This window comes from Rhinolophus sinicus, chromosome 2, assembly GCF_057876585.1.
Source record: "Rhinolophus sinicus isolate RSI-liver-muscle chromosome 2, RSI-T2T, whole genome shotgun sequence".
Taxonomy (NCBI): domain Eukaryota; kingdom Metazoa; phylum Chordata; class Mammalia; order Chiroptera; family Rhinolophidae; genus Rhinolophus; species Rhinolophus sinicus.
Genome location: NC_142502.1, coordinates 189,032,035 through 189,041,547, shown reverse-complemented (window position 1 = coordinate 189,041,547; position 9,513 = coordinate 189,032,035). Strand labels below are relative to the sequence as shown.

Sequence of the window (9,513 nt, the reverse complement as noted above, 5' to 3'; positions counted from 1 at the left end):
CTGCAAAAGGCCCAGGCTCCCCGAGCTCGAGGGGCCTGTCCTGTAAGTGCCCCTGCCTGTGTGGCTGTCATCGGGTCCTCCTTGTGCCCAGTGGGGACTAGGGCTCCGGCCCCTCTGGCTACTGCTATTACTGCTGAAAGCAGAGGGGCCGAAGCAGCAGCCCCAGCCCCAGATTCCTGCTGGAGCCCCACAGCCAGTCCCCGGTACTCCCTGCCGTGGCCCCCTGGCTCTGAGCCGGCCCAGGGCAGCTGCCTGCCTCCTGCCCAGGGCAGACCCAGTGCCTGGGGGCCGGGCAGGAAAGCTAACCCGGCATGGTGATTCTGGTGGGTGGTGGCCTGGGGGGAGCCCGGCAGCCAGGCTCCCAGCCTGGACTCTTCTCTGCCCGGTAGGCGTCTCTCTCCATCACCCAGAGTCCCTGTCCCCTGCAGGCTGCTCTCCTGCTGTGTGCCGCCCACGTGGGGACCACCAACTCCCAGTGAGATCAGAGGGAGAGGAGCCCAGCTCCACCTGGCTTCTCTCAGAGGAAGCTGAGTGATAGGAAACTACCCTGCTCTTGTTTGCCCGTGGGTCATACTCGCTGTAGGATGTGAATGTTTTAAAGCATATCTGATGGATGTAAACAACTGGCTGGGAAATCAGAATGAATTCCCCCAGCTCTTGGGAAGGGCTGCTGTGTAGCCGGCAGAGTCTGGGTGCAGGTTGGGAGGAGGCTGGCTGAGGACAGAACAGGTTTATTAGCGGCTGCCAGGACCAGGATGCAGGGCGCTCGGTGAGTGTGGACGAGACCAGAGGGAGGCCAGACACGGCCTGGGGCTGCTGGCCGGCCTCCGTGATCTGCTCGGTCACACTGCCATCTAGTGGTAGACGGGCAACAGTGTGTGTGACAAATCCACTAGGACTGAGCAGGCAGTGGGGGAGCCCAAGGCCCGCCAAGCCGCCAGCTGCACAGGTGCTGGGGGTCGGGTGGGGTGTTCTTTTGGATGGTGTGTGTGTGTGTGTGTGTGTGTGTGTGTGTGAGAGAGAGAGAGAGAGAGAGAGAGAGAGAGAGAGAGAGAGAGAGAGAGAGAGGCTGAAAGATGCAGAGACAGGGAGGAGGGGCTGGCAGGGACCAGTCAGAGGGGGGCAGGGAGATGCAGGCAGAACAAAGGGCAGGGAGGGGGGAGCCCTGGCCCCCAGGCACTGGTGCCACACCCTTCAGAAAAGCCGTGGGCACCTCCCTGTAACTTCTCATCCTCAGTCTGAGCATGTCCCCAGGTGGCAGCAGCCACTCCCAGCAAACAAAGGACTTGTCAGGAAAAGAGCTTGCTGGTGTGACTTGTGGGAAAGATAAGCTGTAGGGAGGGATGAGGCTATTCATCTGGGTCCCAGCGTCCCTGCAGCACTGGGCATGGAGCTGGGTCTCGGCAGAGGTGCAGGGATGGTGACGGGCGAGTGCCCTTCACGGCAGGCTCATCCCGACAGATGCCAGGTGGCTCTCTGAGCCGTCTGGATTGTCTTGCCTCACCCAAGCTTGAAAATGGTTCTCACCGTCTGCCCACTTGGATCGCCCTCCCTAGGACTGGCTTGGACCGTGCGCCCACCTTGCTTCCTGGGAGGGGGCAGGTGGCAGGTGGCAGGTGCGGGCCGAGGGGCAGGCGGCCACCAGGCAAAACCCGATTCAACTCAGCAGCTCAGAACCCGGGGCAGGTGGCCTCTCAGCTGTGAGCAGGAAAGTCCAGGGCCGGCTACTAATCGAAGCAGGAATCGGCTTTGTGGACAGCTTTCTGGGCGTTCACAGGGATTTTGCAAAGAGGAAACCGTCTTGGCTGTGATGTGGAAGGAAACGTGGGCCCACAGCATCCCCAGCTGCTGCCGCGTGGAGGCTGGTGGGGGCGGCTGTCCCTGCCCCTTGCCTGTTCAGAGGCTGTTTGGGCACCTGGGCTTCCAGGGCCACATTGTGTGTCTGCAGGGCTGTGCCCTGCACCAGCCAGAGGCACTATGGATGGGACATCCCGCAGGCAGTGGCTTGGTGTGTGTGTGTGTGTGCCAGGGAGGCAGAGGGGCCGGGAAAGCAGCACTTTCAGTGTCTGCGGTGGGAGGTAATGCTGCTTCCTAAGTGTGGGCGTCCCAACCTGGTGTATCGGTTAGCTTGTGCCGTGTAACAGACAGCCCCAAACTTGTGACTTTAAACAATAAGCATGATTGACCCATGAACTGCGACCCTAGGGGTCAGCAGTTTGGGCTGAGACTCATGCATGTCTGCAGGCAGCTGCTGTGGCCCCAAATAAGGACAGCTCTTTGTCATGGCAGGATTTGGGGAGAAGAGGGAAGTGTACCCTAGGTGGTCAGTACCAGATCCGGCCTGTGTTACAGGAAGGGAGAGCGCCTGAGTGGACGGCATGCTGGGAGCTGAACTGTCATCCCTTTGCCTCTTTCCCTCAAGGAACACCAAGCACTATGAGCTGGGGCGGGTCCTTTTGCTTAACAATTTCGTCAGGGTGGAGGATGGGGCGCCAGGTGGGTGTCCAGGACGACGGTGTCCGGGGTCAGCGTGGCCCTGGGGTTCAGGGCGACACATGCTCCTGCCTGATCTCTGGCAGCCGCCCTGGGGTCACTGCTCTCTTGGTGGGGTGTCCCCACAGAGTCGTCTTTAGAACGCTCTGCACGTGGAATTTAGCTAGCAAGACAGAGGATCTAAGTTCTTAATTTCATTTCACTTTTTCACTTTAGGTTTAATTTCAAGGAGCTGGAAGCTGTCCTACGGGACCATGCAGCCTGTAGCAGCTGGTTCTCCAGATGTGGTCCGGGGACCAGCACACCAGCCTCAGCGGCGGCTCCGAGAAACCTCGAGTCTCAGGCCCCCCTCAGATCTGCACAGTCAGGTCCCAGACGGGAACAAGCCCATGTGATTCTGACGCATTTAGGCTTCAGGAGCTCTCGCCAGCCCTGGGTACCCTGCCGTCACGCTGTCCTCTGCACAGGGCCAGGACTTAGTGACACTGAAGTGTAAAACTGGGCCCCTGCGTCGTGCAGTCTTGTGATTTATCAGAGCCAGAGAGCAAAGAGCACATTCATTGCCAGCCGGAGGAAATGTCACGGGTGGCAGGGAACTGGGGATGGAATCACATCTGTTAATTTATGAAAACGCAGTCAGCTATGTAAGGAAGCACAGGGTGTGGTTTCTGCTTTTTCATCGGGAGGGGTGTTGGGTGCCAATGGGACCTGAGGGCCCGGTGGCTGTGGGGGTCTCTGCAGTGGGCGTGGTTGAGGGGCTGGGCAGGTTCCTGGGGGTGGCCTGGGGACCAGCCTCTCCAGATGGCTTGGCTTCATCAGGGAGGGCTGGGGGTGCAGGAGAGAAGTAAGGAGGGAGGGCAGGGAGTGTCTGTGACAGGACCCACCCCCGCTTGGAGCTCTGAGTTCCCGCTGTGCTGCAGCCAAGCATGAGTCAGGACACCTTGGGTGACCTTGGGAGCCTGTTTCTCCATCTGTGCACACTGTCAGCAGCGGTGTGACATGAATGGCATCCCCTCTGCCCCTCGCGTGTCGGGTATGATCACGTGTGGCAGGTGGAGTTCAGCCCCCATCCCACGGGGCCACCAGGGACACTTCCTCTAGACCAGGGGTGTCCAAACTGCGGCCCGCGGGCCAACTGCGGCCCACAATCCATTATTAGTTGGCCCGCAGCAAATTCCAAAAATATGTTTAATTTACTTAAATAAACCAGGTGAGATAATACGTACTTCACCTCGAGTGAGTGGCCCGGCTGTTTTTGTATTTTACCGCATACGGCACTTGGTAAAAAACATTGAAAAAAGTTTGGACACCCCTGCTCTAGACCATGGGCCCCAAGGGCAGGGGGCGTGTCTCGGTTTCATGCCATGAGGTGTGGTACCCACTTGGCAAGGTATGCTTTCTGGAGGTGCTTGAACCTGTAAACCATGTGAAAGGGTGGTGTGCACCTGCCTTTTCCTCGGGCTGAGGGTCCTTCCCTGCTATCGAATCCCCAAAGCCCGGCTTCTCTAGAAGGTGGGGAACCATGAGGCAGGCCTGGTGTTTGCAAAGCAATGAGTCTCCTCAGAGTAAGAGCTGGAAGGGGGAAGGGTGGGGGTTTCAGCCCAGGCCTGCCAAGGGCGGTCTTCTTTCAGGGATGGTGAGGGCTGGCACGCAGGGTCAGCATGTGTGGGAGGCACCGGGGCTGGCCCCGCCCTGCACAGGGGTCCTGCAGTGACTGCAGGGCTCCTCCAGGGAGGGGCTGCTCCAACTCCATCTGCCCCTTCAGCCCTTGTGACATCACACAGGCACAGCCCGTCTCCTGGAAGCTCTCAGTCCCATGTGAGTTCTCTTCTGGTTGGCACCCAAGCGCCATGAAACTGCTGCTGGCTTGTGAGGTGCAGGAAATCCAATCCTAAGCAGTGGACTTCACACTCCTGGGCGAGGTCGGAGCACTGTCTACAGGTAACTTGCTATGTTCATGTTGTCATTGCCCGATGAGCAGGGCGACAGCAGGGACGAATTTAATAGCCCTGTGAGCGTTTGCCACCTTTGAGAGGTAAGAGAGGGGCCGGCCTGGCTGCTGTGGGCTGATCTTGGGGATGGCTGAGCAAAGGCAGGGGCAGGGTGTCCACAGCCAGGGAGTGGTGACAGGCTCTGGTCCCCACTCTGCTTCGGGTTAAGTCATGTGACTTTGGGCTTAAAAAAAAAAAAATCAAAGAACTGAGCCCATAAGTGAAATAAACTTATATTCAAAAGAAGGGCCACAAGTGAGTGGAACCTGAATTTGTACCAACGCTACGTGGAGCCAGGGAGCTGACACGCTGACGTAGGGCTCCTCCAAATCCCAGCCTAAGTTCCCTCCAGTTTTGCCCCAAAGTTGAATAAGCTTCTTTGATTTCGCTATAAATGCCATACTTTTGGCCAAAGGCTTTTTTAGGACTTACCGCCATTGATGGTGAAAGTCGTGGGAGGTCTTTAACGGGGAGCCATTTGTTCCCACAGTCTTGCGGGTCAAAGGAAAAGCTCTCTTGCCTACAATTCAATTTGTAGACTCACCTTGTGTCTTATTTGAAGACAAACCCAAAGGGGGAACAAAGAGTGAACAGCCCTTGACTGTAAAATTTCAAGACTGTACTTTTTCCATCAGAAGACAATAATTCCTTCATCTCATTGGACTAACAGGTTACAATCCTGCTCTTTTCCGATGAATAAGTTGCAATTTGCAGTAAAAGCGTCAGCATATTCATTACACGTGACAGCCTGGCCTCAATCGTAGCTCCTGCCTTTTAAAGGGGATCTTGTTCCTCTGCAGAGAAGTATTTAAAAGCTAATTTAAGCAGGCGTTGTAAGGGTTTCCAATGACAGATCTAGAAGTACACGCTGCAGGCAGTCTGAGCATGGGGGTGGCTTTCTGGCAGAGTTGGCTCTGCCAGGCTCATATGGACCGTCTGATGGTCCCGTATGGACTCTCCACTGGTCCCTATGGAATATCTACTGGTCCTGTATGGACTGTCTACTGGTCCCTATGGACTATCTACTGGTCCTGTATGGACTCTCGGCTGGTCCCGTATGGACAATTTACTGGTCCCGTATGGACTGTCTACTGGTCCCTATGGACTGTCTATTTGTCCCATATGGACTGTGTGTGGCTGCTGCAGTGCTGTGTGGCAACAGGTCGTAAGCCTGTGAAGCTGGGGGACTCCTGGCCTGACCCTTCGCAGAGGAAATCTGATGACCCTGGTGTGGGGGAGAAGTACTCGAGGAGTATTTGTGGTGACTTTCCTGCTTTGGACTGAGTGGTGCTGGATGAGGGTGACATAAGCACCTGAGCGTTGGTCTCCGTGGGGAATGCGAGGACAGTCACAGACAGCTTGTAGGAGGTCGTGGGAACTACAGAGAGCCCGTGCCTGGGGCACAGTAGGTTTTCCTGGCGCATAGTAGGAAGCCAAGTAGATGGCTTTGCAGTGTAGTTGAGGCTTTCCCACGCTGCCGAGAGGTTAGGAAAGATTTCTCAGACCACTAGTAAAGACTGATATTACATCTAAGTCCATTAATAAACCGGCATTCTAAAATAACGGGCGCTCTTCTGTAAGGTGCCCGAGAATGCTTTGTGAACCCTACACCTGCATGGTTGGCTGGAAATTTCTGCAAGCACGAGAATGTCCCTTCTGAGCCATTCAGTGGCCGATGAGCACGTAAAATGTGGCTCTCATGACCAGGAAACTGAATTCTAAATTTCATCAGACTTAAACGTAAATGCCACATGTGGCAAGTGGTTGCCATGGTCATGCAGCCGCAGACACCCACGGCTAGAATGGGACCTGTGCAGGCTCGGGACCCAGCCCGGAGCCTCTGTCCTAAGCAAGATCTGGTTCTTTGTGTAAAGATAGAGGAGCAGACAAGGGGTGAGTGGCCACAGAGAAGATGGTGGCTGAGTTTTCTGTCCCCCACCCCCACCTCTGTCCCTAGGATTTCTGTTCAGCTGCATTTGGATTTCATCCGCCTTTGAGACTTATCTCTGTGGTTCATCCTCTGTAGTGTTTTACAAAGGTCTCTTTGTTTTTTTCCTGTTATCTCAATGTAACACATTTTAAACACACTTGAATAGCAGAGTCTTCATTGCAAAGGGAGCTTGCCAAGAGGAGGATAAAGCATTAAGGCAACTGTTTCTTGGAAGTAGCTCTAAAGATCCCTTTACCTGTCTCACGTGGAGCTTGCAGGCTGGGGCGTAAACGAGCGGGCATTGCCACGTGGGACGTGGGCTTCCGGGCCCCAAACTGAGTTCACTTCTGCCAGTTAAAACAGATGTGTCCCAATGCCAGATTTCATTTGGAAACACACGTTAGCCTTGAACATTTCTGCCTGTTCTTAGGGTGCACTTCCATGACGTACGTATATGTGTAGCAGTGAGCGTGTGAGAGGCACGCTCGCCCAGTGTGAATAACGGCTCTAGCAAATCCTAGTAAATCAGCCTGTGTGTGGACCCTGGATGCCACCCGGGGCTCGGAGGGTGCAGGACGGGTTCTGACCAACTCCATCCAGCGTTAGCTTCGCAGGGCGCTGCTGCACCGGCTGCCATCTCCTGAAGAGCTTTTAATCTATTTATTTTCCAAATGGGAGCATTCATTTCCAAATGGAGTGTTATTCATTTTTTTTTAAAAGAAGTGCTGAATGGAGATATTTTATTGTCTAAATTGAGTGTCAGTGTTTTGGGAGTGGGAGCTTAGAAACCTGAAGCATTGAGATTGCTCCCTGGAGAAAAGGGTGGCGTGCCTTTCTCTCTTGATCTCGTCTCCCTGGAAGCTGCAGCCTCTGGTGCAGGCAGGTCACACGCGTGCTTGGTGCGCGTCATGTGAGGCACATCAAAGAGAAAGACGTAAGAAAGCAAAGATGGAAGGGAGCACCGTGCTCTTGCCTGCTGCTCTCTGGCCGGCAGGGAGGCAGAAGGATGGCCCTGTGTGGGCCGTGCCTGGGAGTTGGCAGGACGTCACCTGGGGAGGCGAGGAGAGGCACCTTAATTATGGACTTAGGCAACATGTTCACGTGCTCTGTCCTGCTGCCTGTTCAGCTCGCTGCAGCCGACTGAGAAAACTAAAAAGCTCAGCCTTTTAAAAGGTGTCTGAGCACCCACTTCCAATGTGCGTGTGGGTTTCCCCACCATCAGACAATTCTCTGGACACCAGCTGGGTGTCCTACAATTCAACTCAGGTCTGACACTGTCTACCCAGAGAGCGTCAGGTTCCCCAGGGTAAGGGCTCAGTCCCCCCAGCTGTTCCCTCCTCTTCAGATGCCAATTGAAAGCCCAGATTGCCCCCTGTGCTTCTGACTATCTAGCTGTAAGTCCGAGGTTCCAATGACTCCCTCTTTGGGTTCAATTAATTTGCTAGACAGGCTCACAGAACTCAGAGAAGTAGTTTACTTACTAGACCCCTGGTTTATTATAAAAGCATATAAGTCCGGAACAGCCAGACAGAACAGATGCACAGGGCGAGGGCTGGGGCAGGGGCGAGGGGCTTCCTCTCCAGGAGCTCGCTTCTCCCTGAGACCTCAGTGTCCTCCAACCCGGAAGCTCTCTGAACCCATCCTTTTGGGTTTTTATGGAGGTTTCATTACTAAGGTGATTGAGTCAATCTGTGTCACGGCCACTGAGCTAACCTCCTGCCCCTCTCCACTCACCAGAAATCAGGGGCTGGCACTGAAAGTTACCACGTCTATTCATGGTTGGTTCCCCTGGCAATGAGCCCCCAACCTTAGGTGCGTTCCAAAAGTCACCTCATTAATATAAACCCAGTAGTGGTGGAAAGGGGCTTGTTATGAGTAACAAGACACCCTTTCACCTTTATTCTGAAGAGACTTCAGCAACTGAGGGCTAGAGACCAAATGTTATACACAAGATGCTCCAGGCTCTTATTCTCAGCAAACGCCAAGGGTTTCGGGAGCTGTGAACCAGGAACCATGGACGACCAACTACGGAAGAGAAATGTATCTTGGTCATCAGAATGAGCAAATAGATTTCTTACAAGTTGCAATCTCTCACTTGTCAAAACAATGACTGAGTAAATCAAACACTCTAATCGTCTAAGCAAATGAAATACTCAACAAACCTTTGCTGAGTGCCCGGCATGGTGTGACTATACAGGACGCAGGACAGTCACTAAGCTGCTGGGTCGGGGGAGACTCTGAAAGACCCACCCCAGCTTACCCAGGCCTGGGTCTGTGACCCACACCACCTTTTGGGCCCTGGTCTCATGCTTTGCCCATCTCAGTGTCCGTGCCGCCCGATGGCGAGGCTGGCAGAACTTGTGCAAAATGAGGGTGTCTCCGCTTTGATGAGCTGCCTGGGAATGTTGTGTTGAGGGCTCCAGGAAGAAGGCACATGACGTGAGCCTGTGTGTAGGGCACGTGTCCGCCCCGTGGTGTAGTGTTGGCTGCAGTTTTCCTCACGTGCTGCTGGTGGTCATGGTGGGGGGTGGGCTCTGCACCGTAATCTCTGCTGTGCTTTCCCAGTGCGATCCCACGAAACTTCCTGCGAGGTTAGAAAGTTTCTGTGTCTGTATGGCCCCATACGGCAGCCACAGGTGGCTGCTGAGGACATGAAATGTGGCTACTGCCACGGGGAACCGATTCTTAACTTTAGTTAATTTTAATTAAATCTAAATTTATGAAATAGATGTGTGTGGCCGGTGGCTTCCAGGCTGGACAGTGCAGGTCCAGACAAATGTCATCCAGCTCTGTGGTCCTGGAGCCCGCCCTGCCTCCGTGTTGTCTGACTCCCTCGCCTGCTTCTTCTGCTCAATTCCCAGCTTGGTTCTGCTCCTGCAGGGAGCTCCTGAGGCCCCGAAGCTCACGGGGTGTGTCCTCAGTGCCCACGATGCCGTGAGGACCTCGCAACCATCACCTGCTGATGAGTCTGTCGTGCTTTCCACTGGGAACCCTTGCAGAGCAGGTGTAACCCCAACGCTTGGCTCACTGCGTGGATGTCACTGGAGCTCTCCACACAACTATTGACGGAACAAATGCATCACAAGTGGGTTTGCTCAT

At 54.7% G+C, this 9,513-nt stretch overlaps 1 protein-coding gene across 1 annotated transcript in view; it reads left to right on the top strand.

Annotated features, from left to right (window-relative positions):
- Positions 1 to 876: 876 nt before the first annotated feature.
- Positions 877 to 9,513, top strand: part of ALLC (allantoicase) — a 29,730-nt gene continuing 21,093 nt past the window's right edge. The window contains exons 1-3 of the mRNA XM_088794665.1: positions 877 to 949; positions 2,710 to 3,137; positions 4,278 to 4,434. The gene's annotated coding sequence lies outside the window, so the exon portion shown is untranslated. The remainder of the gene's footprint in view (positions 950 to 2,709; positions 3,138 to 4,277; positions 4,435 to 9,513) is intronic.